This window comes from Ambystoma mexicanum, chromosome 11, assembly GCF_040938575.1.
Source record: "Ambystoma mexicanum isolate Mex_15411 chromosome 11, UKY_AmexF1_1, whole genome shotgun sequence".
Classification (NCBI taxonomy): domain Eukaryota; kingdom Metazoa; phylum Chordata; class Amphibia; order Caudata; family Ambystomatidae; genus Ambystoma; species Ambystoma mexicanum.
In genome coordinates this window covers 1,449,626,149-1,449,653,540 of record NC_090934.1, presented here as the reverse complement: position 1 = coordinate 1,449,653,540, position 27,392 = coordinate 1,449,626,149, and the positions used below count along the sequence as shown (strand labels likewise).

Here is a 27,392-nt window from a genome sequence, read left to right as displayed (position 1 = left end):
GGTTGATGACTTGTCCAGCATTTGATGGCTAAATGCCACTTTTTCAATCGGCCAAAAAGGATGTAGTTGGCGGCCCTCGGGTGGATTAATTACGTTAGTACGCTCCTCTCTGTATATAAGTAATTGATAATTGACTGTAATTGATATAACTGTAATTGATATAACATTAGGTGCTTTGGCTACACATATAAGACTTAATTTAAATAATCAAATAGAGGTGTTGTTGTTAAATATATATTGGCATCCGGGTATTGGTCCTTTGAATACATTTCTTGAACTAATCCTGAAATGCATTGACAAAAGGGCAATTGAGGTGCCTGGGAGGTGAAATTGAAATCTTGGGTGATTTCAATGCTGACTGCCTGCCTGCTCAGCCAGATTTGTCTCTTCCCTCTCTTCGTTTAGGAAAGACTAGACATGGTCAGATATGAAGGGCGGCTCTGGGTGGTCTTGAGCTACTCATGTTAAATGGATGTGTGGAGGGGGATATCCCGGCTAAATGCACATGGTCAAATGGTCCATCTGAGTCAACTATCGAATACATCTTTGTCAGCGCCGGATTGTGTGAAATATACACTTACCAGCACATTGTCTCGAATTACTATAGTGACACTCCTGCAAACACAGACAATCTCCCATAGGTATGTCTGTATTATGGCAGATGACCAGGTGAATCAGAAGGAACTCATGAATGCTTAACTGGCTCTTCCAACCTAAAAGCACGAGTTGATTAGGTTCACACAATTCCGAATGCAAGCAAATGCACTCTGTATGCAGAACGCAAACAATGTAAAAAGTGTCATTAGAGAGGATCCGTATTTAATACGCATTTAAACACAGTGTTAAGAGTTGCATGAGCATTTAATGGCCTTATCAGGGAGAGGAAACAGATGGTGCAGCCCTTTTCTGGGCAAGCTCCTGGAGAAACTCGCCATCTACCAGCTAAATCTCCACACTGAATCTGTGGGTTGTCTTCATGATCATCAGTCTGGCTTCAGAGCTGCCAGAGGCACGGAAACTGCTCTCCTGAACATCTGTGAAGACCTGCTCTCCAACCTCGACTCTAACACCCCCTGTGTCCTCATCCTGCTTGATCTCTCTTCTGCCTTTGAATTCAATCCAAATGTGGCAGATCACAAAAAGACCTGTAAAACAAAATATTAAGATTATTAATAAGGATGTTAATCTTTCACAGACCCCAAAAATGTTGAACATTAAAAAGACAAAGCAAGCCTTTAGGAACTGGGCTAATAGCAATTGCTTTTTAAGTCATCAGAGAGATGCGGGAAAAATGTTTTCAGTACTGGAAAATAAAGATGTAAGTGGTTTTTGGTGTTTTTTTAACAATCCTGCCTGTTCACAGCCTGAACGCAGTTTCTTCACTCCTGGAAGATCAACGGGTGACCGATTCTACCAAGGTTTTTGGGGGTCCCCCACAAACTGTGTCGACTGACATACCACTGCCCGATTCTGGACCAGATACCTGGGTACTGACTGTATGAAATGAACAGATTGTCAAAGCCATAGGCAAGATTAGCTCCTCTAGAGCCAGTGGCCCAAACAATCTGTCTAATGCGTTATTCAAGGGTGGGCCACAAACATGGGGCTCTATATTGTTGGTTTTATTTAGTGAGATCATGTCTACATGTGTATTTCAAAAATCATGGTCTTGCTCATGCATTTCCAAAAAGGGTTTCCGGACCGATCCCCTAAATTTTCCCCCAATAGCAATAGCTGATGCTGAAAGCAAGTTATTTGCTTCACTTATTTTAGATCACTTTGGACATTGGCAAAACAAATCGATTAACATAATTCCTGTAGGGCAGACTGGATTTCACAAGTACCATGCTACTTCTCTTAATGGATTCCTGCCGAAATTAGTCTCTTAACAAGTGGACTGCAAAAAATATGATTCAATATTTGTGGCATCCTTGTGACCTATCTGTCACTTTTGATGCTGTAGATCGCGGTCTCCTGTGGAGTAAACTTGTCAAATACGAAATTCCGCAGGGTTTGATTAGACTTATTATTGGGCTATATTCCAGAACTGAAATAAAAGTATATTAGACCAGGAGGGCAATCTGTATAGGAGAATACCAACATCCCGAGGGGTGTGGTAGGGGTGTGTATTTGCATCTACTTTGTTTGTTTTTTGTTTGTTTTTATTATTTATAATGCGCGAGTGTACCCGGGGGTATCAGGGCGCAGCATTTACAAGAAATTTCAAAGCTTTCAAAGCTAATTTGAATCTGAAGGATATCTGTGAATATCCGGATATAGCTGCCTTGGCTACTCCTAAGTTTGATCAATTGAAACTACTCTCGTTTAGCATATGCTGATGATTTTCTTAATCTTTGACCAGACCCCAATAGGACTAGAACATCTTTTGTTAGCCTTCTCTAAGTTTGCTGATGTCCATAATTTAAAAATCAATCCCAACAAAAGAAAAATAATGCATTTTACTGGGAAACACAGCTCTGTTGAGTATGCATCACAAATTGACAATGTAAAGCTAGAAAAGGTGAAAGGTATTGTTCAGCTGGGATTCCCGATATTTACCAAACAGAATGTAATGTTTGTTTGGGACTGACTGTTTTCACTGGCGAAAGCATTGGGGAATCCGCTGGGGCAAGTGGATGTAAATATGGGGAGCATTCAGTTCTATCCGTTCTTAAGTTTATGATGGGAAAATGATTCCAAAGTTATTGTACGGATATGAAATACTCCCATTTTGGGCTCTACTTCCTGCCTTAGATGGTCGGTTGTGGAGAAGGACTTTTCAAGTGGCACAAGGCACACTCTTAGCATCCCTAGGATATGAACCCGGTATTATTTCATTAAGAGGTCACCCCTAGTGGAGGTTCCTCTTGCTGTACTATACGTTCTTGTGTCCACCATGCACCCCATCACTATATGAAGAAATTAATAGGTATTGTTAAGTGGTAAGGATGTTTTCCTAGAGGAGATTTGCGGCTTCTTGCAAACAGATACTAGGAGAACTAGATCTCACAGTTAATGAGCTTAAAGAAAATCTATTAAGAGTTAAAAAAAAATCTTTATAGGGATGACTGTGCAAATACAAAGGCGTCTATGCACTCATATGTGTTACTGACCCATTAAAGGACCAATTTTAAATCTGTAGGAATGGCTGCCCCCTACCTTGTTGTGTATCCGAATAAAGCTGTGAGACGATTGTTCTTAAGATTTCGTATTAATCAAATTCAGACTAAGGTGATTTTGATACGTTATCATATGATAACGACTGATCAGGGTGTATGTAGGTTTTGTGAGTTGCTGAACACGATTGAAACCATGGAGCACTTGATAACTGTTTGCCCGCTAATTCGGGGTCAAAGCGAAATACATTTTAGACAGTATTTACCCATTTTAACTACTATGATGTGTGACTCGTTTATGCAATTTTGCCTGGCAGGAGGAACCACCTCAGTGGTGCTCGCAGTCACACGTTTTATCAAATCACTAAATTTTGAATATTTGTAAATGTTATATGCTTGAATGGATTGTTCTTTTTTAATTAATTGTAATGAATTGTAGATTATGAATTCTGTGTTTTTGTACTTTTGACTTGTTAAAGGATTTAATGAATTGTAAGGAATTGTAGTTTATGAATTGTATATTTTAATTCATTGCTGTTTTGTTAAAGGTTTTTTTTAAAACCATACAACAATGAAAAAATAAAATTACAACTTTATACTTGTTAGGGACATGAATGGACAAATCCTCTATATAGAATGGTAAGATTTTCCTCCACCAATATGTCCCTGCACATTTCCGATGCAGTACACGGAAAAGTGTTTCAATGGCCACTGCAAAATAATATAGGTGTTAAGGGGCAGGCTTGCAGGGTCTTTCTTAAGCTCCGTCGCTTCCAAGACTATCTGGCATATGGCAGGATCTGGAATCCTGAGAGCTATTTTGCTCCTGCTTATATTCTACAAGAACTTCGCTAGTCTTACGCAAACCGCTACCAGGAGCTACTTTTCACTCCACGGGCTAATTGGGGAAATACAAATACACCTGTGTCGTATTAACTCTTTGGGTTTGTGAATGTGCAGAAATTAGCATTAGGGTTAATCTAGAAGACATTTAATCCTTCAGGGATTTTATATAGTGCCACTATCACTTTTCCTAGCGCTTGGTAATCGATGATACATTATTATCCGCATTGTGGTTCTCGGTTTATCACGTGGAGGCTCCAGGGCTATGAAGGCTGAACTTCAAGAGGAACAATGCTTCTCCGCTCAGCATCAAATTGATTTGCAAATTCGGTTTGTGGCATATTCCTCAAAGGCAAAAATAAAGGGTCAATGATACTTTTTAGAGCTGTCAATTATGCTGTTTAATGCTCAAGCATAATACTTATAGATTCTTTTCAGATATTTCAAATTTGCTCTTAGTGGTCATAACAAAAAAATTCAGTTCAATAACGTTGAACCAAAGTCTGTCGCTTCTGCATTGCACATTTTCTCTTAGATATTTGAATATACTTTTCAGTTCCTCATTATTAAACCCTCGTGTTCAATTCCTCTTATATTCAAACAGATTATTCAATTCCTCAATGTTCATCAACCTATGCTTTCAATTTCTAAAGGGGTCATTTTCCCCAAAATATTAAATTCCTCTCGACATGTGTTTCACCAGATTATTTATGTGGCTCGTCAGGAGGGGAACATGGATGGTCGAATGTCTTGATTATATTCTAAGCATCTCAAGGATTAATCAAGTGTGAAACTGCACCAACTAATCCCTCATTATCAATCTCATACCATATTGTTGATGCGAGTGCGGTTCTAGTTTTGTGCATGTCCATGCTGGTTTCCACAATGCCCACAGAACATTGTGATCACAGTCTCGACCATGCCGTACTCCCAGAAAACGATGATGCCCATATTCTCAATTTTATTTATTTATTTATTTGGATTTGTGTAGGGCATTACAGCCCAAAGGCATCGAGGCGCTGTGTAGAACTTAAGAAGGCTTGATTAAGGGTTACAAAGATGCCGCCCAATGAGAGTAACTTGTTACAATGCAGGAAAAAATGGTTGCAAGGTTGGGTAGATACAGTACAGTGGTTGTGTAGGAACATAGCAACAGAGTACAGGAGAGTAATCAGATAAAGAGGCTGGTTTTGATGGCCTTGCGAAAGGCAGAGTGAGACTCAACTAGCCATGTCAGTGTCCCCTCATGTAAATGCCAGGAATTCTTCAGCCCGTTACCCACACCCTCAACACGCCTACACAGCGCTGCAACTAAAATGGTTCCCGTATGTTGGGAAGCATTTTGGTCAGTGGGAGGTGTGAAAGTTTAGTTAGGATAGCCAGACAAGTCCGGAGCATACAGAATATTGGATAGCCTGGCGGAAGGGGCCTAAATTAGACCAAATCAACCAGGAGAGCTGGTAGCATTCCCATTGCATGAGCTGGCCGCTTGCAATGCTGCAGAAGGCATAAAGGTTGACCAAAGTGGGCGAGCCAGAGTGATGCTCACTATAAGGTCCGCCCCTCGCATCATGTACCCGTGTGTGTGCTGGGGTCGAGTGCATACATCATACGGTGACCAGACGTCCCAGTTTTGCTGGGACTGTGCCGGTATTTTCACCTTGGTCCTAGTGTCCCTAGAATTTATTTAGTTTTAAAACCCCGTCCCTGGATTTGAGGAATGGGTGGCTACCGTTACGGTTTTTGTCGGGAACCGATATACACATCCCGAAATCGGGCCGGGCGCCCTACTTTTTACACCCCATTTCCTCCCCCTTCCTCCTTGGCCTCTTTCCTCCAATGAGAGTGCTGTTCCTGCAACACCCCCATCCTTTGCGATGGAACAGGCCCCCCACATAGATGTAGGTCTACCGTTGTCGTGGAGTCCTATTTGTGTTTTAACCCATCTTTTGTGTTTATGTCGGCTAAAACCGTAGTCCTACTTCTGTGTCTATCGCCTCTCCTGTTTTTTTATTTTGGACATCTGGTCACCCTAATAATACATCAGTTGTCAGTGTGCGTCCTACACATATGCATGCACGGTTGGTCTTCGAGACCTGTGCAATCACAGTTCATTCCTTGCCTTTTACAAGGTTCCTTTTGTGAATCAGGACATGCTGGAACGCTTTGCTCCTTGCATTGTGGCCTAAACCTATTGGGTCATTATCTATAGTGCAATTGTTCTAAGCCTTTTACTTTCAAACAAGGGGTACAGATTATTGTTTCCCCCCCCCAGGTGATTTGCCACAATCGTTGTTGTGGTGCAGTGCCATCTGTTTGTAAGTGATCACTGTTGTGTAGTAGATATGTATAAAGAACATGTCAAGGAGAGGGCAACTTGGATCACGCTTTCTAGCCCTTTGCTATTGGCGTCCTAACACACCCCTAGTCACATGTTTCCAGTGCACGTTTGATGGCTGTTTTACAAAAACTGTGCATTGTTCACATACCTGGCTACTATGCATGTCTATGCAAATAGGACGGGCATACTCGTCCTCCGCACTTAAGAGGTTAAACAAACACACAGCCCGCGCTGCCGCAATCTGGTTCACAACATGCGCCTTTCTACGGCGTCGGGGGAGATTCTGAATTTACTGTTTTAATATAAGCCTGCAGTCTTCCCGCCAATACCAATCAATGGGTACTTAGGTCCTTTAAAACACCCCATGAAAACGTGCGTTTTTATAGCTGACAAGCTCTGCTTCCAGGATCATTCCTAATTGTTTTTAGTAATCTCGGCAGACCACCCCCACGAGATCCATAACTCTTCCTACTGCATCTGAAAGGTTTCCAGTCATAAGATCCGGAATTCACTCCACCTACATTTATTATAATGGAGAAAGTGGTACCACCCCACCCACTAATGTCAGGGCTGCCACAGATTTTGGTAGGGCCTGGGGCCCAAAATATGGCGAGGCCCCCCCCTCACTATTTTTAGCACAGGCACAGCCACTGCGGTGGCGCAGTGCCACCAAGAGGAGATGGAGGAGCTCCCCATTGATTGTATGGGTGGTGAAACCCGAATTTGGTTTGTTCTTATGACTGCAAATTGAAAAAAAAAACAAAGCCATGTTCAAGCCAATAACTCAAGGGATAGATCAATAGTTCAATGGAAAAGCCAATCAATGAACACAAGCAACACAACAATAACCAGTTCCTAGAAAGAATTGGAATCAACACCTTGTGACTCCATGGTAGGGCAGAAAAAACCTACAGATTGCCAGCTTGCATTAAACTGGCTGGAGGTTCCACCAAGGTAAAATTAAGGAACAGTCCCTCGAATAGAGGTTCATTCGAGAGCTGTGAGAAGGCCGATGCCAGCTGTCAAGCATATCACTGACACGTACCTCTCTATACGCAGTGCATTGCACCCTTGCCGTGTCTAGTAAGCACCCAGCATGCTGAGCTCTATGCAAGTCTATGCCAACAGGACGAGCATACACGCCCTTAGCACTTAAGGGGTTAAAAGAACAGACCCTGCTTCTCCACACTGGTGTCTATTTCCGAGGGATCCCCCCCTGAACTAGTGCACGCCAGTTATCATCTGCACCCTCTAATGCTTGCCTTAGACAAGGTATACATCCTATCGTGACCCACATATTCCCAATGGTAACTAAAGAAATCCTTAAATCCGGTTATAAAACCGTGATTTAATGATTAGAAAATAGTGAGCATGGACACTGGGCTTCTTCAGCGTAGGTAAGGATTGGTCGCCCGTTGCTATTGGTAGATTCCGGTCAGTGGCATCCTTATTCCGGCCGGAGTTGCTCATGGAAAGGGTTGGAATCCTCGGACATATCATGGCGGATCACAGGCAGGGGTCAAGTCCTAAAAAAAAGTGGGGGACTCATTAACTGTGATGTCACGAGAAATTAGCATATCAAGGTGTCCTTTGAAAAAAGTGGGGGAATTGCTATAAAAAGTGGGGCACTCCATCCACCCGCGTGTACCCTCGACTTGAGCCCTGAATAGTTCTAAATAAAAACAATCAACCAAAACAAAGCAAGAGTCAAAGACAAAAAGCCTTTGATTAAGGTGTGTGTGTGTGTGTTTGTGATCACAACCAGTGCTTTAAGTGGGCCGGGGCTGGGCGCGGCAGTCTCCTAAAAGTGGGGTTGAGCCAGGGCCCTACCGAGGCCCCCCAGTCCCACCACAACATTGGCGGGACACATTATCCCACTGCGGACGCAGCCACGATGGGAGATGCGCCTGCCATTAAGTCAGGCAAGCTTCAGTGTAACTTCCTCTAGTGACCCCCTCGCGCAAGGGGTCACCAGAGGAAGTTACTGTCCTTTTATTTCCCCTCCCCAGGTCGCCAAGGCATCTTTAACCCTTGACGAACCTGGAGACTCCTTGACATATTACGAGGTTTATAAAAGAGGGCTTCAAAAAAGTACACAATTCAAGCCATCTTTTATAAAGCGTTGCCGACGGACAAAGACGCCTTGGACTTTTTCCGTCCTCAAAGCTTTATAAAAGATGGCTTGAATTGTGTACTTTTCAAGCCATCTTTTATAAACATAGAAATGTTTTAAAAAGATGGCTTGAAAAGTACGCAAACCATAACGTATGCACACAAATATATAAATGTTATATATTTGTGTGCCCACCTTACTATGGTTTGTGTACTTTTCCAGCCATCCTGAAGTACACAAAGCATAGTAAGGGACGCTAACAAATATGTAAATGTAAGCATTTATATATTAATGTGCGTACCATACTATGGTTTGTGTACTTTTGTAACGCCACGGCCATCACACAAGCCATGCCCCCAAATGAGGGCCCCCCTCGATTTTATACCCCAGTTAAAGCCCCGCTCACAACTCAGGGATAACGTCAGGGAGAAAAGGCATTTCAAATAACACTGCGTGGTAATAAATCTCTGCGGGGCCCTGCCTCCATACAGCGGTTTATGGACGAAGCCTGATTAATGACAGCCGAGGGGACTAAGGCAGATGCACTAGTGTGAAGGAGAGGTGCAAATGGAAGTAACAATTCTGTGTATGCCTTGGAAATGCATGCAAGGATCGAAATTAAGATTAGATGAGAAGGTGCTAAAAGCAGCTCCTGGGAATCCGGCATTAACTAGTGAGCAGGAGCTAGCCCTGGGGAACCAGGTGTTAAAAGCAGTTCCTGGGTATTCAACATTAATTAGTGAGCAGGAGCTAGCCCCGGGCAGTCGGGTGCTAAAAGCAGCTCCTGGGCATCCGGCAATAACTAGTGAGCAGGAGCTAGCCCTGGGGAACCAGGCACCAAAAGCAGCTCCTGGGAATCCGGCATTAACTAGTGAGCAAGAGCTAGCCCTGGGGAACCAGGTGCTAAAAGCAGCTCCTCGGTATCCGACATTAACTAGTGAGTGGGAGCTAGCCCTGGGGAACCAGACGCTAAAAGCAGCTCCTGGGTATCCGGCATTAACGAGTGAGCAGGAGCTAGCCCTGGGAAACCAGGCACTAAAAGCAGCTCCTGGGTATCCAGCAAAAACCAGTGAGCGGGAGCTAGCCCTGGAGAAGCAGGAGCTAAAGGCAGCTCCTGGGTATCCGGCATTAACTAGTGAGCAGGAGCTAGTCCTGGGGAACCAGGCGCTAAAGGCAGCTCCTGGGAATCCGGCATTAACGAGTGAGCTGGAGCTAGTCCATGGGAACCAGGCGCTAAAGGCAATTCCTGGGAATCCGGCATTAACGAGTGAGCAGGAGCTATCCCTGGGGAACCCGGCGCTAATGGTAGCTCCTGAAAATCTGGCATTAACGAGTGAGCAGGAGTTAGCCCTGGGGTACCAAGAGCTGATACAATGTGACATAAGATGCAAACCTAACATTTTGCTTATTTATTATAACCGCTTATGTTTCTGATGTCATTGCTTATTTATGGATTGTCCCAAATGCACAGAGTTAAATTCACATAGATGTGTTGGCTTGGCATCAGTTGGCCTGGGGAGCCCAAAGTAGCTCCTGGTAGATGTTGGTGCCAAGCTAACCAGGCTCTTCTAGGCCACAAGCAGGAGCTCAATAGCTCCCAGCTCCCCTCAATTCCAAACCCTGTGCATGCATAACATAACGCGTAAAGCTCGCTATGCACAGGTCGCCCGAAAGCCCCATTATGCTAAACGGTCCCTGTGATTGTCTAACAACCTCTCCGATCATGCTCCGATGTGCTTGCATAAAGACACCTGCCTGAATTTGACACAACCTGGATGGATATTCCAGTCGGTCGGTTGCAAATGGTCTCGAACGGATCCTTTCACCGCTCATAGCGTCTTGACATTGGGCCATGACAACAAAACAAGGCAAAGTGTACTTAATAAACAATGCAAACTGAAGCACCCGTGCACACCTACACGTTATGCAATGTGAACATGCTTTTATACTGTTCCAAATCACCACTGTAGTGGTTTCAGAGCACCCATGTTTTTTTTTGTAATGAATCTGTTAATTACATTTTCAATATAATACAATCAACAATAATGACATGACATGATAGGTTGTTTATAATGCACTTGATACCCAGCGGTTTCAGCGCGGACCCATGGATAGTACTTGTGTTGCTCCGTGTCTTCTTGCTTCCAAGGCGAGCGCGTTGCCTCTGAGCTATCTTCCCGAGTTTGGAATAATAGAATTCCAAACAAGTGAACAGTAAAACATCAAGAACAGAACATATTATCAACTGTTACCGATTTCCTATATACACCAGGAGCAGTGGAACAGAAACAGAGAAGACAAAAGAAGGAAAAGAGAAAACCAAGGGGGACCTTAAGTGTAAATATACCAAGAACATGACAGCCCATGCTTTGCTGTGCTTGCCCTCACTTTACTGCATTTCACATAAGGAGCACCTGCCTGGCCCAGCTTCATTTAAAGAGGCGGCAAGCAAGAGAAAAATGCATTAAAACACCTGCAAAACTGCAAAGCTGTTCACAAAGTACACAGAGATCCAATGTTATGCCTTTCATAAAATGCGTGTCAGAGATGCACGAAAAATGAGTGCTCCGTGTTTATAAGAAAATGCAAATGTTACATATTAAAAAATAGCATCTTTTGTGATGAGGCATAAAAAGAGTTCCTGCATATTTTCTGCCATGTGTGTAGGATACGTGATTGTCAAATAGAACTGTAGAAGCTCAAAGCGAGGGCTCAGCATCGCTGTAAATAGTTTCTGCTGCCGTGAGCTTTTTGCCTGGAAGCTGGGTTTACCGCTATTCATGCCAGTGGACTGTTTATGAATGCTTTCTGCTTGCAGATGGGTACTGGCTAGGGTGACCAGATTTCCAAGACGAAAAACCGGGACGACCAACAACATAAAAGAGGGACTGCCACATCGCAGCCCACCAATTACCGCCCTCCCCAACACGCCTGCACAACCACCACCCAACCATATTTCCAGCACTTCTCCTTTCCATAAACTGTAAATGATCTCATTTGTGTAGTGTTTGTTGCCTGTGAATCCTGGCAGGGTACTTCAACACAAGCGTTAGCTCCCATTGATATTACATGGCTTGCTGTACAACAATTTCCAAGCCAGTCTCTGTGGCACATTCAGTAAGTGTTGTGACTTATACCTGAAAGGTTGGGGGTTCGAGCCAAACTTCCAAATTCTGTATGCAATGTAAAAAATAATTACGATCTTAATTACCGAATCCACCCAACCATGCAAACCCCTGACGGGTTTCTAACCGGGACCCCGGGACAGAAGGTGATTTCTCCGGACCTAGTACTGGCATATCTCCTGAAATGCTATCAGAATCCAGGTGGCGATTCTAGTTTATTAGGCCAATTCCATTTTTAAAACCGATAAGCTTCAAATGGATGCAGTAGAGGCACATGCTTGACTGCCCTAGCCTGAGCTGCTTCTTGCAGCGGCCAAGGAACCCCTTGCAGTATTCTACCCCTGCTCTACCCTGCTCTACACAGCCTCCGCTGACACATGCTCTTTCTTTGAAGGCGAAGGTCCCTCTTGGAAATTCCATTGGACTACTTCCACCTGGTCCAGTTCTACATGGCCTGAACCACTTTCTGGAAAGTTTTAGTGGTGATTTTTGTCCATTCCAGTGCACCCCACCAGCCTTCCTCTCCCCAACCATACATCTTCAGGTGACTCCATGAGAGCGCCCCTCTTTCCTTCATTCGTCACTACCCATCTGTCCCTCGCTCATCTACACCCCTCTTCCCATCAGTCCCTCCTACTCTCATTTCTCACTGCCACTCATTGCATCGTTCGTCTCGGGAGGATAGCTCTGGGGCAACGCACTCGCCTTGGAAGCAAGACAACGCAGAGCAACACAGGTTCGATCCCCGGCTCTGCGTTTAAAAACCTCTGGGTATTAAGAACGTTATAAATAACCAATGACCATAACATAACTTCACTCCTTATGGACTCTCTTTGCAATGCATACTCTAAAGCCAAGACTACTTGGTTTGGCAATGCTTGTTTATTTATTTATGTTGTATTGCAGTTTGGTTTATTACAAACCTTTTAACATTTAATTCATCACAATCTTTCCCACATAATAAAAAGAGAAGAAACCCTTTAACTTCCAATGTAGAGAATTCAGACCACGAAAACGTTTTTCAAATTTCCTATCAAACACAATTTCCAAAAATGTTTACATTTGCTAAAAGCAATGATGTCACTTCCCCGCCTGTTAAAAGAAGCCACCAGTCATCAGCCGTTAAAGTGCTTAAATTGTCCAAGAGGGTCTTAAAGTGCTTAGTTCTTAAAATCGCAATATTTGCTACACATGTTCAACCGGTCCCTCTTTATTACAATAACTACATTGTACATCTCTCGGCCTGGTGTGTAGTCTGGCAGAGAGTACTTCTTTGGTTGGGAGTAAATTCACCCGAATCCTCATAAACTGAGTTATAAATTGAGTTTTTACATAGCACTTCTTAAGATGGTAGCAGTTTTATGCACTTCCAATTTTGCCCCTTAATTCGACTGCGGCACAGATAGAGGGTGCGATTGGCCCAGATCACACACAATGTGGGAATCTAGCTTTCCCCTTTCCAGAGTCGTAGCCGGGTAGTTGGGCCCACCACAGTGACATTAACATCTGTAAATGCCAACACAGCGCAGCTGAGTTGGCATTTAAAGATTTTGGGTGGGCCTTGCCCACTCAGGCCCTACCCTGTTTACACCTCTGCGCCATTTCCAAAATTATACAACGGCTTCTAAAGCAGTAGGAGACACATATTAATTCTATTAACCAAGCCGCCCATCCATGCATTTATTGTGCATTGGGTAGAAATGATTGGCATAACTTTGATTTGTTTAACCTGGGGACAAGTTGGAGCTCCATTCGAAGGCCCACCAGTAGTAGTTTGCCTGTGTGTCTGCATGAATGCGGATGCATTTGATTTCATTTGACTAATTTGTAACGCGTAGACCGGATGAACTTAATCATATTTGTGCACAGATGCTTATAATTTGGTAATCAGAGATAGCAGCGAAACAGGAACAGAGAAAAATCGACATCCCTAACTATTCAGATCATTTAAATAGATGAGCCTTTAACACTTTTCTGAAAAGGCTCAGTGATTTGATCGCCCAAATGTCTTGGGGTAATCTGTTCCAGACTCTAGGTCCGTAGACCGAAAAACTCTGGTCGCCCCAAGGCACTCAAGAGGATAATGGAATGCTTAGCAGCAATGAATGGCGTACCTGTGATGTCTGTGTGGCATGTTGGCGTGGCTCCTGGGTGAGTGTTCCGCTAGGGTGTGGATGGACCAGTAAGTTGCTCTTACATTGCACCTCATGTGACCTTACATGCCAAGGTATAAATTAGTTTTCAAAAATTGATTAGCAGAGTTTGCTAATTAAAAGATTTTTGATCAGCAAACAAATCTATTTGATTAGCAATGTTGTACTAATATTTTTAATGTCACCAGAAGTTGTTTGTACCCAAGACATAAAATGAGCAACATTTATGTGCATGACTGTAGTAAGACATTAGAGAGATGAGTCTGCAAAATGTAAAGGTTTGCTGCATGAATGGACACTGGTTTGCAATTATTTGAAATAGAAATAATGTTTCTTGCCTAGCACTCTCACACAGGTCTGGCACTTTTAAGAGTAGAGGAGACGATTACTGCTGCACTCGCTTTCTCCCCATTAGCCCCTTTGAACTTGCAGTGAACATAAAAAGAGGGTTGAGAGAGCCATAGATAGCTTTGCTACACAAATGTCAATTTAATTAGCAAACCTACAGAATTGCATAGCAAATTGCTATACGACACTGCTTATTTTATGTCTGGCATGCCAAACAGAATTGTAAGAATAAATTACATGAAGACTTACTTTGGGTCCAGCCTCTTCTGTCAGTGTGCTGTATCAGGTCAACTCACCATCCAACAATAAATCTCCCAACCCACAAAAACGTGTAGACTATCATTTATTTGACTTTTCTGTGAACTAACCAGGGCTCTTTGGTAAACTTGACAACATATCAGAGATTATTGAACCATGTTGGCAAAACAAGCCTGGTTCACGTTTAGAGGAGAAATGACCAAAACAGTGAATGCATATCCTCAAAAGTGAATGCCTTAAAATACATGGTTCAAATATTAGAAATCCATCAACGTTATTCTACAAACTGGAATGTGAAATGCAAGGAAGGACACATGCTGTGAAGTAAGATTTCAGAAGTTAACACATTTAATGAAACAAAACATGTGTTAATAGCCTGGCAGGAGGGCCCGACCCAGTTTACAGGCTGGCAGGCTATGAATGAGAGGCAGCATGGAGAATGTACAAGCAGCTCCAGGACAGTGGCATGTGCTACCCCTGGAATCTGATTGGGCGCTCCAGCTGCCACCCCAGTATCCTAAACTATGACAATTATGAGGCGTGTACTTCATGCCACGGCTGCATATGTCAGTGATATTATAGGTTATTTATGACACTCTTAATACCCAGAGGTTTCTAAGCACTGGTGCTCCGTGCTGGTTTGCTTCCAAGGCGAGAACGTTGCCCCTGAGCTATCCTCTCGAGACTTGGGGAGCCCACGCAAAAGAGTCTGGACACACCAGTGTCAGATTTGGCATCCTGGGCAGATGTCATGGTGCCAGCTACCAAAAGCAAATGAAAAGTAAATGCTCATTACACGCTGCCTGCGAGTGCCTGATAATAGCACGAGGCCCCGGGCAAATGGCCACGCCTGCCCAGCCCTCGTGAAATCCCAGCCTAATGGTGAAGTGCACGCATCATTGGTGCCAACTTGGGGTAGGGAGGGAGGACGGTGCGTGCGTGCCAGCTTAGACGTCTGATCTTTTTCCCGCCAGCTCTGTCATAGGCGGATCAATTCGGGTAGAAGATAGTGTGTGACCTGGTCTGCCCTGGCTTCTTATGCCACCTATAAGGGGCTATTATCGGGGTAGAGGAGGGAAGGAGGACAGGGGGAGATAATCGATAACAATTTGTATCGAAAGTTTTTGTGCCAAACTGTCCTGTAAATCATTTAGTGGAAAGAATACAAAATGCAGTAATTACTATGCAAACTTACTTAGTATTAAATGTCAATAATTAGGGATTTTCATCAGAGTAGGGTTATTTTTTAAAGTTTGTATTGCCTTTTTTATGGATGTTTTCAAATTCGATTTTTTTTAATACCTTTTAATTTGTTTTTCAATTCCAGTGCTGCAAAAAGGATTTCAAGAGTTCCCCCAACTGAAATTAGGAGGATAAGCTCTAAGTCTATTTATAATTCATTTTCTAATGTTTGGCTGCTTTTCAATGAGCTTTAAAGTTACGACCAGGATTCTTTTCCCACTATTTTATTCTGATTGACTTTTATTGATAGGGCTGCAAAATTGTTAAATCATACATTTTTTCCGAGTACTTTTTACCACTTTTTTTTTACAGCAAAACTGATACATAGAACCTGGAAAACACATATCCTTTTTTATAGTCTGTAAGTGCAAGATGGTATCAGGGCTTGGCCCTCATTTCAGTCTGTTTATAATTATAATTATGATGGGTTATTTATAACGCCCTTAATACCCAGAGGTTTCTAAGCGGGGATTGAACCTGTGTTGCTACGCATTGTCTTGTTTCCAAGGCAAGCGTGTTGCCCCTGAACTATCCTCTCCGAGTCTTGATTGGCGCAGGATGATAAAGACCCAATTAAAAACAATGATTATTTTCCCCATAGCACTGCGGCATCTTACCAGCTCGGAATAGAAATAGGGCATTTCAGGGGTATCAGGAATCCCAGCAATAGATTGACAAGAAGTATGCTTTAACAAGTACTGGCAATATCATAGGGTTGTGCTTCTGTGCAGGCATGGGAAAAGCACTTGCCAGGCACTGCCGTAGTGGTATTAACCGGCCATCGATGGTATCAGGTGCAAAATGGTGCGAGTACCTGGGCGTATAATAGCTGTGCCCGGTAAATGGTAATACTTATACACAAGCCAACACTGTTGGCTTTACCTATGCTTGTTTTTTAACAGGACTTCAGTGAAGGACACATATAGTGCTTATACATAGAGTGGCTGAAGGCAGACCTGGTTAAAACATTTTTAATACACCAGTAGGACGTTCACAACTCCAATTAAATCATTAACTCTCAGAAGACTGCTTTGAAAAAACACTGGCAGGCACTTTGAGTGCCCATTTTGACGGCAAGGCTTGATTAAAGCGAGTTCAAAGAGTTCCCATGAGGAGGTGTTTTGGGAGGGTAGGAACTGGGTAGGAATGACCATAGGGATTATCGACGCTCAATGGGTGGGCACATAGCCAAACAACACCAACAAGCTTTGTGCCCCTCCTCATATACCATGTCTCTCCCTAACTGTACTGTAATACAGTCGTTTTGACGTATAGGTTGCGCTAAAGCGCCACCTAATAGCCCAAACTAAAAATACTTAAACTCTTCTGTAAATTGCCTGCTGTAATGAACCCAATTTCAGTGAGAAAGTTGGAACTGTGTTGTTCTACTACTAATTGATATTCTCTACCATCTCTGACTAAGAGTATGCCTGTTTATATTTGGAAGGTCTGCTTGTACACAGAAGGCTTGGGGCATTGGTAGTCACATCTTCATGGGGATTAGCTTCCGAGGTGGGGCAAAGCTCCAGAAGAATTGGGGCGTGCTAGGTGGCCCCATGGATGATATTGAGTAAGGGGGAAGGTCGCATTTACCCAGACAGGATATAAGTCCTTCTAGTGGTCAGTGGTATGCACTGGCTGCGGAGCGGGTAAGAGTGAGCGTCATCGGTGGATTTGGAGGAAAAGTCACCAAAATACATTTTGTTTCGTCGCATACGTTTTTATTAACATTAATATTGACAATATGCAGAACTGCCGCCCGCCCCAGACTCACCCCCCTTCTCCCTCCCGCAGTCCCATCCAAAACAAAACCCGATTTGAACTTTCCTCATTCCTTGTTAGAGCATGCTCCAGGCACTCTTCCCAAGCTAGGGCCCTTGCCCCTTCTCGGGTCTCGTTCATGGACTCCTCCCAACCTTCGGGCCGGTCTCTCTTTCCATGTTTCCCTCCCACACCAAGCCCAACAGATCCATTTTTCTCGGGCACCATGCTCCTCTTGAATCTTTTTGTAGGAACTTCATCACTAAATCCCAGTCCTCCATAAAGCCCTGATGATTTCTCTGTATGGAGTAGGTTACACATTCCATAGATACAAACCGCCAGATTTTGCTCACCCACTCATGTTCCGTGGTAGGCGTAACAGGGGCCCCCGCAGCCCCCGCGGTGCGGGGGGCCCCGCCAGCACATGTCCTGGGAGGGGGCCCCACTTGTAGAAAAAAAAGAAAAATATATTTTTTCACAATTTTTTTTTTCTTTTTGAATTCACACTGCATTCATAAAGAAATTATTTCTGTAACAGAAATCATTTCTTTATGAAGGCAGAGTGACTACAAAAAGAAAATTTCTTTTTGAAGTCTGAGGGCTGCGCCCTCCACATGGCATGGAAGACCCTAGGCGGGGGGCTTCCATGTCATGGGGTGGGGAAGCCTTATGACTTCAAAAAGAAATAGTTTATTTTTGAAGTCACTCTGCCTTCACAAAGAAATTATTTCCGTTATGGTTCGGTGCTTAACAGAAATAATTTCTTTATGAAGTCAAAGTGACTTCAAAAAGAAACGATGGGCCTCATTACGTGTTTGGCAGTAACCGTGCCGGTGCTACCAGCAGGTTGCTGCCGGACCCGTAATGATTTACCGACGCCCGACTTCCTGGTAACACTGGGGTATTACAACCCCGGCGGTCTGGGAAGTCAAGTGCCGGCAAATGGTAAGTCCCATTTCCATAAAGTCCTATCGGACTCTATGGGAATGGGGACGACAGAAGCACCGGCACCGTTAATAACGGTGCTGGTGCGTCAGTGAGAACTATGCGGGTGGTTTTGAAGTGTTAGGGCTCCCCTCAACCCCATGGACGTGTGCGTGTGTGAGTGTATGTTGAAAGGGTTCACACTTAAATGTACGGGTGGCTGCCTGGGTGTGCCTGTATGGTGATAGAGTGTACACTTAAATGTATGGATGGCTGGGTGTGCTTGTGTGTATATGGTGAATGGCGTGTGTGCTTGTGTTCAGGGGCACAACAAAACCTACATTTCGGGGGCTAACCATTCAAATGTTGGGAGAGGCGCTAACTTCATGGGCGGTGGGGAGGGGAAAACTTATTCATCTGGGGCATCTAATTTCTTTACACATTTAAATGAGACTATTCTAGTGCAGCTTCAATGTTACAAGCAGTTAACTCTCTTCTTTAACGTTGAAAGCACCCACTTATGGACTGCTTTGAGAATGAGTGGTCTCCTGTTCCTTCTCTTCCCTTCCAATCACTCCCCTGGCATGCAAGTATTAAACCCACATCACAATTTCAATCGCCGAAAAAAATGTGGCATTTGACTGCAGGTACTAACAGTGAATTGCTTTATGTTAGTAATTGCTGGGTTCCTGTTATCAGTGAAACCCAGGTGCCGTTTAACATCTGTGTCCTGTTCTGTCTGGCAACTGCTCTGAAGGTCAGCCAGGTCGAGTCAACATAGCCCAACATTTTAGGGGGGTGGGAGGGGGTGGTGCTGAATACCAGTCAACTCAATGGTGTTGTACCAATACTTGTGATTAATGCCTGGTTTACTTATTGGTAATCTTCATTACTCCTATCCCTATTCTTCCTCGTGCCAGTGTGTATGTGACAGTACTTGCGTATAAGGTTATTCTGTGCCAAGGAGCCGATTTTGGAGGTTGGGGTGGGAGGAAGAGGGAATGTGTGGGGGGGGGGAGGCAGGATTGTACAACAAATCATAATGGCTGTCGATATGTCCAGGCTAAGCACTTATGATGTGTGGTATTAGTGGCTAGTGAGGCATTTTGGTGCAGCCAGTCTAGTCATTCCTCAGTTTGGTATGACTTTTTTTTAAAACTGGGCATTTCTGATAAAGCAGTCCTGCTAAGTGAATTACCTGGCTAGACTGCCATTTGGGTGCTGCCAGTTTAGCCGTTTCTTACTGCGGCACTGTATATCTTTCTGGGCATCTGTGATCAAATGATATGAAATAAGTCATTTATAACGCACCCGCACACAAGTATTTCTAGGCACGACAAGACAAGGGAGGGAAGATAGAGGGAGGACAAGACAAACAATCTTACTAGGCCTTGTGTCATCAGATCGTACAAGTGCGAGAACGAAAAGTGCAAGGGGAAAGGGAGGGGGGAAGTGCAAGGGAGAGGGGAGGGAAAAACAGGGCAGCAATGCTCTGAGTAAGTGCAGCCATGGCAGCATGGCTCTGGGTAGTGCAAGGAGAACAAAGGACTATAGGGTTACAGTTACAGCTCCTAAGTGCATGGTAGGCCCAGAGGCAGTGCAAGGGTGACTGATCAAGAAAGAGTCTGGACTCAGTGAGACTCTGAGGGTAGCCAAGCAACGAGTCAGTACAGCAGACAGGTAGGTCAGGTAGGCCAGCAGGGGAGGGAGAAAGAGAAAGCAGAGGAGAAGAGGAAAGTTTTGAGCTGCTTCCAGAACTCAGGTGGTCCGGCTCAAGGTTGAGGGCAGGGAGGCTATTCCAGAGGGAGGCACCTGCAGAGGAGACAGATCCACCCCCCACTCTCTGCCTGGAGAAGTGTCTAACCCTTATAGAGTTGAAGGTAGCTGAGCGAAGGGCACGAGGAGGAAGATATTTTGGAAGGGAGCGTTGGATGTAGTGTGGGCCTTGGGCCCACAAAGCCTTGTCGACAATGCAAAGGGTCTTGAACTTGATACTTGCAGCAACTGGGAGCCAGTGGAGAGATTTCAGGGCTGGAGAGATACGATCCCTGGGCTTGGGGCCAAGGATCAGTCTCGCAGTCCTGTTCTGGATTAGTTGCAGGGGCTGGACAGTAGAGGAAGGCAGATTGAGAAAGAGGCTGTTGCAGTAGTCCAGTCTAGAGAGAACAAGGGCTCTGGAGACAGTGAGCTTCTAGGGGAAAGTGAGAAAGGGAAGAGTCCCTTTGAGGAGGAGCAGGTGGTAGTGGGACTTCTTGGTGATGTCCGAGATGTGAGGAGAGAAAGAGAGAGTGGCGTCAAAGATGACACCAGGGTTGTTTGCCACACAGGAAGGTGAAGGAAGAGGGCCCAAGGCGGGCAGCTAGAGTGAGAGAGTGAAAGCAGGGTCAGGAGCCCAAATGAGAAGGATCTCATCTTACTGACATTAATGCAGAGATCATTGGAGGCACACCAATCCTGAATCGCGGATAGACAGTCGTTAATGAGCGAGAGGGGAGAGGAGTCTGAGGGGAGCCTGAAGGAAAGCAGAGTGTCATCCGCATAACACTGAAAATTAGAGGAGAATGTAGAGATCAGATGGGCCAAAGGGGCCACGTAGAGTTTGAAAATCCAGAGTGAGAGGATGGAGCGGAGAGAAAGGGACCAAGTTGGACCTGGGAGGGGCAGTCCAAGAGGAAGGAGGTCAGCCACTCAAGGGCCTGATACGTGATGCCCAGGTTCTCATGGAGTCGATTGATCAGGAGTGATCAGGATGACATGGTTGACCATGTCGAAAGCAGAGGAAAGAGGAAGGAGGATGAGGACAGAAGGAATGCTGGAATCAAGGTTAGAGAGCAAATCTTCACAGGTGTTCAGGAGAGCAGTTTCCGTGCCTCTGGCAGCTCTGCAGCCAGACTGATGGTCATGGAGACAACCAACAGATTCCGTGTAGAGAGTAAGCTGGGAGATGAGCAGCTTTTCCAACAGTTTGCCCAGGAAACGGGTGATGGAGATTGGGCGATAATTTGCCCGGCAGGCAGGATGGGCAGACGGCTTCTTGAGGAGTGGGTGCATAAGGGAGTACTTAATGGGAGAAGGGAATGTTCCAGTGGCGAAAGAGTCATTACAGAAATCGGTCAAGGCTGGAGCGAGGGTGTCAATATGGTTCTTGACGGCTCTGGTGGAGCAGGAGAGCACCTGTTTGGATGACACTTTCATAGATCAGACTTATCTGGAAACCTTGTCAGGTGTTATCAGAGAGAAAGAGGAGAAAGGAGGAAGAGACGTAGAGATGGCCAAAGGGGGGTCGAGAGAGGAAGAGGGAGAGGAAGAGGAGATGGAGGACAGGAATTTCTGAGTTTTAGCAGAGAAGTGAGATGACAGAGCCATACAGAGGGCATGGGAGGGAACAGGAGAGGTAAAGACCGCAACAGGATTGACCAGTTCCTTTCAGATTTTAAAGAGTTTGGCCATGTTGTTAGAGGCCACAGAGACACAGGCTTGAATGTGTGTTCTCTTCTTGATGGGTGTTATTGCTTTGACTGGCATTTTGGTGCAACCAGTCCAGATATGTCTAAATGTGGCCTGGCATGCTTTACTATATTGTGATTACGTGTCTACACTGGTCTACATTGTGCAGCCAGTTGGACATGTTTTCAATGTGGCATGGCATTTTTAATAGCAAAGCATTAATGTTCCTGTGCACTGTTGGTGACTTGCTTGTATTGGATTGGTGTTACCCTACAAAACAAGTGCAAACACTGTGGCTTTTTAGCCAATTTTTCTCAGAAAGTGTGCTGTATATTATATTAAAACACATATTTATATCTTTCTCCTAGTGCAGTATGCGGCATATCCCTTCAGCAGCACGTTTGTATGTATTGCGCAAGTCTGTTAATCTAGGCCGCACAGAGTGTGGCGTGACCCTTGATTTGTTGCTGAGTTGTGGGGCCCCCCTCAGCATGGCTCGCAGGGGGGCCCCCACATTTTGTGTTACACCACTGGTGGAGGCAGTACATTATGTTTAAGTATTTTAGAATGGTACCCTTGCAGCAGCATCAGACGGTTCCATTCCCATTCAGCGTAGAGGTGATTTGTACACCCATGGCAAGTTCCCATGAGTGCAGCCTGGTGACAGGGCAAGAATGTCGAATCGGCATTCGGAACGCTGACAGATTGAGCTGCTCTCAAAAGGGACTGCAGTTCCTAAGTTAATTCAGAGCAACACGAAATATGAAAAAGGCGGGAAAAAGCTGCCCGCAGAAGACCCACGTGGCATATTGCACTGAAAAGACTTTTACGGACCCAGGGAAAGGGTGGCAATGCGTAGTACACATCAGATTTAAAGAAAGAAAGTTTCCATTTGAATATACAGTTCACATAGCTCCGACACGAGCAGCTTTCACTTCATACCACTACATGTTTCCAAGACTGATGGCTGTTTGAGGTTCTATCAGCTTGCTCAAGAAATGCAGGTATGCGTGCTCTTGCGTGAGGATCTTATTTTATTTAAATTGTTTTTATTGAGATCTTGCAAAACATACACAAACTTTGTAGTTCTAGATTACGTTACAACATCAAGGTAAAGATCATCAAGATTGGATTTTCAACATTTTCTCGTAAAACCAGAAGGGATAGAGTGAAAAGGAGAAGGAGAAAGACCCAGAACGAGGAAAGTAGTTACGGCTAAGAAACCCCCCTCCCCGCTTCCAGTGAATAGCCCCCCACGCCCCGTGTCCAGGTCTGTGGGACTAGGGTCCCAGGGTTGCCAGCGCAACAGCATTAGGGACAACTTAATTGCGGATGTCATCTTGGTGGTAATAAAGAGTGCTGGCGATCCAGTGGCCTTAGCGGCCGCGTACTAAATCGACGCGGGAAGGCGTGCTGACAAGCTGGCCTCCCTGTAGTATTCCAAGAAAGGTAGCCATTGAGCGTTTCTACCACCAGCGCCGTGAGACTTTTCGTATCATGTATTGCTTTGCGCAACCAGTCGGCTTGCGTAGGAGGATAACTAGATTTCCATTTTATGGTGATACATACTCGTGCAGCTAAAAGCAGGTTTCTAGGCATCTGCGGGAGGATCTGATATTGCTCATCTGTGTGTTCCACCCCAAACAGGACCAGGAGAGGGGTGAGCTCCCTATGTATACCCTCTATCTGATGGAACCAGCCCAGGACCTCTTTCCAGTATGTCTGTATGTGGGGGCAGCTCCACCACTGATGCCAATACGAGCACAATTGCGAGCAGCCCCTCCAGCAATACGGGGAGGCATTGGGAGACATTTTGGCCAAGCGTTAGGGGGTTAGATGCCACTATACAAGGAGCCTGCAATTGTGCATTTTGTATTGCATTGCTATGGAGGATTTCCAGACTGCCCTATGGATTGCGCGCCAACCCTCTAGGTTGTCCACCCAATCAAACGCTGCGTCCCATTTAGCTTTGGTGTGTGGTCGGGGTAAGTGGCCTCTTTCCAAAAGGGCTCTATACATTTTTGCTATGAGACCTTTCGTGCCATTATGCATGTTTAAATTGGATTCGAAAGCAGTGAGGGGGGCGTTGTAGCTGTCCGTTCCATTTGGCATCTGTCAGGACTCCCTTGAGCTGAAGATACGGGAGGGGATTAATAGCTAGTCCTTGCTGGGCTCTTGTGTGAGGATTTTAAATAAATATTCTGCTAACCGCAGGACCAAATAGTACATCCGGCCATTACGTCAGTGAGAAACAAAGAACACGTGAGTCCATCATGCGCATCACAGTAACATAACACTGTCCTTCTTGAATCCCGAAGAGCACATCTCTTTACTGAAACATGCTTTCCTTTTATTCCCATTTGGCAAAGCATTAATCGTGCACGAACCTGTGATTTGCTTCCTTTCACTGCTTCAAAAATATTGTGGTGTGCCTCCGTGATCAGACAGAACATAGAGATTGAGTCTGTTTTTTATATTCCCCATCATGTGAGCAAACCTGTGGGGTGTGCGGCTTTTTGGAGACGAGGTCGGGATGTGGGAAGGTGAGCTGACACGAGCGGTGTGCTCCCCGGTTGTACCCAGGTCCCCAGAAGCTAGGGTTTCACCATGAAGTGGAAGTGAGCTACTGGGACGGGCGGAGCGACTTCGAATATGGCGCCCTCTGCATGCCCGGCACAGTCCTCAGAGATGTGGAACTGGGAGGGTAGTGTGGCTGGAAGGAGCTACTGCCTAACTTGGTTTCAGGGGCATGTGAGGAGGGGAGGCTCTTGTGTCCAATCTACCCACCCCCCACCCCCACCCGCTTTTCCCTTGAGTCAGGTTGGGTTGCCTGACCCTAAAATGGCCACCTGGATTGGCCTGAAATGAACCATTGTTTCGGGACTTAGAGGACGGCAGGTTGTCACCGCTGGGATTGGCCAGGCTTTTGGAAGAGGGACAGCCAGAGGGGGTGCCACCTGGCCATTTACTATATGCCCTATATGCCAGAGCCTTCAATACTGGCCACTGATATCTGCTGACTCCAGGCTTTTTCATTCTCCCTGCTTCGGATTGGTTTGTGGACTGCTGATATGGTGTGTGGCCCTCATCTGTGGTTGTGCCTTGTGGCGGCATCTGGTTTGGGTGGTTGGGGAACAGATTAATATGCCTGGGGCAAGGGTTAAACACCCAGGGACACAGCAGCCCAAATTGGATACATTTACAACGTTGGCTGCTAAGACACAGCCTGAAGAGGAGAGGAGTACTTTGTGAAGGGAGACAAACAGATACCCGTGAGCTTGGAGGGCACGATCGCGGAGGTCCTGAATGCTGTACGGATATCTCAGACGGCCTTGGAAACTAAGATAGGTTTCATATGTGAGGAAGGTAATTTCCTGAAGCAGACGTCCATAACATTGCAGAGAAACAGAAAACAACAGAGGCGAAAACTATTACCATGGAATCGGAGGTGTCGGTGCTGAAAAAACAAATCACTTCTGCATTGCAAACTACAAAAGTCCTGGAGATGAGGGCCGAAGATGCAGAAAGATGCTAGAGAAGAAACAATATACGTGTGGTTGGCCTTCTGGAGGGAGTTGAAGGTGGGTCAGAGGAATTGTTCCTGAATCAGTGGCTAAAATAGCCAATTGAAATTAAAGGTCTCTCCAATTGGTTCGCAGTGGAACGTGCCAATAAGCTACCATTGCAGAAATCACTTCTGGGGGTGAGACCCACACCAATGACATTTGGTATATGCTGTTATATCCTGCTATAAACCCACGATTATTCATTGAGACCTTTGGCATTGGTTCTGTAATTTGCCTCAGGAAGTGTGGAATGGTGTGAGTCGGTGGGGAGCTGGAGCTCAACTATGAAAATGATATCGAGAAATGGGAGGAATGGTGGACGACAATCAGTGAGGACATGTTCAGGAGTCGCGGCGGAGATAACGTTGGGTCACAAACCAAGTTCTGAGAAAATCCTAGTTGCTCAGGATGGTACTTTACAGTTGATGGGGCCTGGTGCTACGGACGTATAATCATATATTTCACCCTGTGTTCCTAGGACGGCTTTTTTTGACAGACTAATATGGGAGGTTATGATCAAGGGTTATAGGGCTTGCAATGGTAGGTTTAGTCATGATATCCCTCCCAGACCTGCATATACTTCTGGGAATTGTAGATTTTGGATTGAATATATACTATTAAGTGCATTCATTTGGAAGTTGATAGTTGACTTTCATATCATCCTGCGCATCGAAAGTGATTCTGATCCCCTTTGTATGTTTTTAATGTTCCTGCAAGCCTTAAATGGCAACCAGGTATGTATTCTGATAATTCTGAGGGGCACAGGGTATGAACGAGGGTACCTTGGCAAGCGCTGGTTGATAATAATGAAATTAGTAGTTCTACAAGTTGTTAGTGTCTTCCTTTGAAGCGTTTGCAGATGCAGACTGCTTTTCACCCAGTGATTTCTCGGAACAGATCACGTGTGTGTTAAAACCGATTCTCACTAAACCGGGTGCCCCTGGGATGAAGAGCAGCCTATGAACAACTGGCTGGTTTTTCCTTGAGTGCTGCCAAATAAAGTCCAAACTTTTGTCAACTGTGAAATCAAAGGAGCATTGGAATCTCCAGGAACTGAGATATGTCAGAAGCGCATATAAGCATTGCTAGCCCAAAAGGCTTTCTGGGGCCTGGGACCACTCTATCGCAACTTTCTCTCTCTAAATACCTACCTTCCAGATCCCTTTGATCTTCTAGCTCCAACTTTCTGCTGGTTAAATGCTTCTCTAAGCAGCGAGCGGGCGGCAGATCTCTCTCTTCGGCTGGTACCTCCCTTTGGAACAGCCTCCCCACCCCTATCAGACTTGAACCGGACCACCTTAAATTCTGGAAACTTCTCCCTCTCTCCTGCTAATTTCCCCACTGCTGCTGAGTCTGGTGGCCTGGTCCCTCATGAGTCTTAATGGTTACCAGGCCCTCTGACCAGTCGACATCAGCACCCACTCCCCATCTGCACTGCTCTCTGGGCTCCTGCATGACTGATGAGTGACTGGCATCCCCTCCTTGGGACCCCTGCATCCTAGAACGTAGCCAGTGGTCTCCTCCCCTGACACCTTATGGGACCTCTGCACTTGGGCTCCCACTAGCACTCACTCTTACCCTGTTCTGCCCCTTTTGTTTGCCCCCTCTCTTCCCTCTCCCCTGCATCTCACGACACTGCACTTGCACGCACCGAATGTCACAAGGCCTAGTAGGACTGCTATTGTTTACTTATCGTTATTGTGTCTACCTTTTCACTCCCCCTGCTCCCTCCCCACTTTTGCCTTGTGTATAGACGCCCTACAAATACCCAATAAATAAAGAAAGAGGGGTGAAGCTCTGGGCTGGACGCAATACCAGTAAAGCCTTTTAGCACAGAAGTAGGATTATGGGGTCCTGTTTTATGGCGAGTGCTCTCTACTATTAAGAGCCCCACCTTGTTCCCAAGACTTGGTGAGGTGCTATAACAGTCCCTGTTTTTAATAAAGTGGACAGGGATGACCCCCAAAATTATAGACCCATCTCTTTAATTGATGTGGCCTCAAAGATATATAGGAACATATTATTGAGGAGATTGGGGGACTGGCTCTCCCAAAATGAAGCGCTTTCTGATTTGCAGGCAAGCTTCGGAGCGGGCATAGGCCCACTGGATCAGATTTTTAGGTTTTCTTTGTTCTGTGACAAATATATGAGACTT

General features: G+C 45.2%; 1 long non-coding RNA gene across 1 annotated transcript in view; it reads right to left on the bottom strand.

Annotated features, from left to right (window-relative positions):
• Positions 1-842: 842 nt before the first annotated feature.
• Positions 843-27,392, bottom strand: part of LOC138504869 (uncharacterized) — a 45,675-nt gene continuing 19,125 nt past the window's right edge. The window contains exon 3 of the long non-coding RNA XR_011280025.1: positions 843-1,145. This is a non-coding gene — a long non-coding RNA (uncharacterized lncRNA). The remainder of the gene's footprint in view (positions 1,146-27,392) is intronic.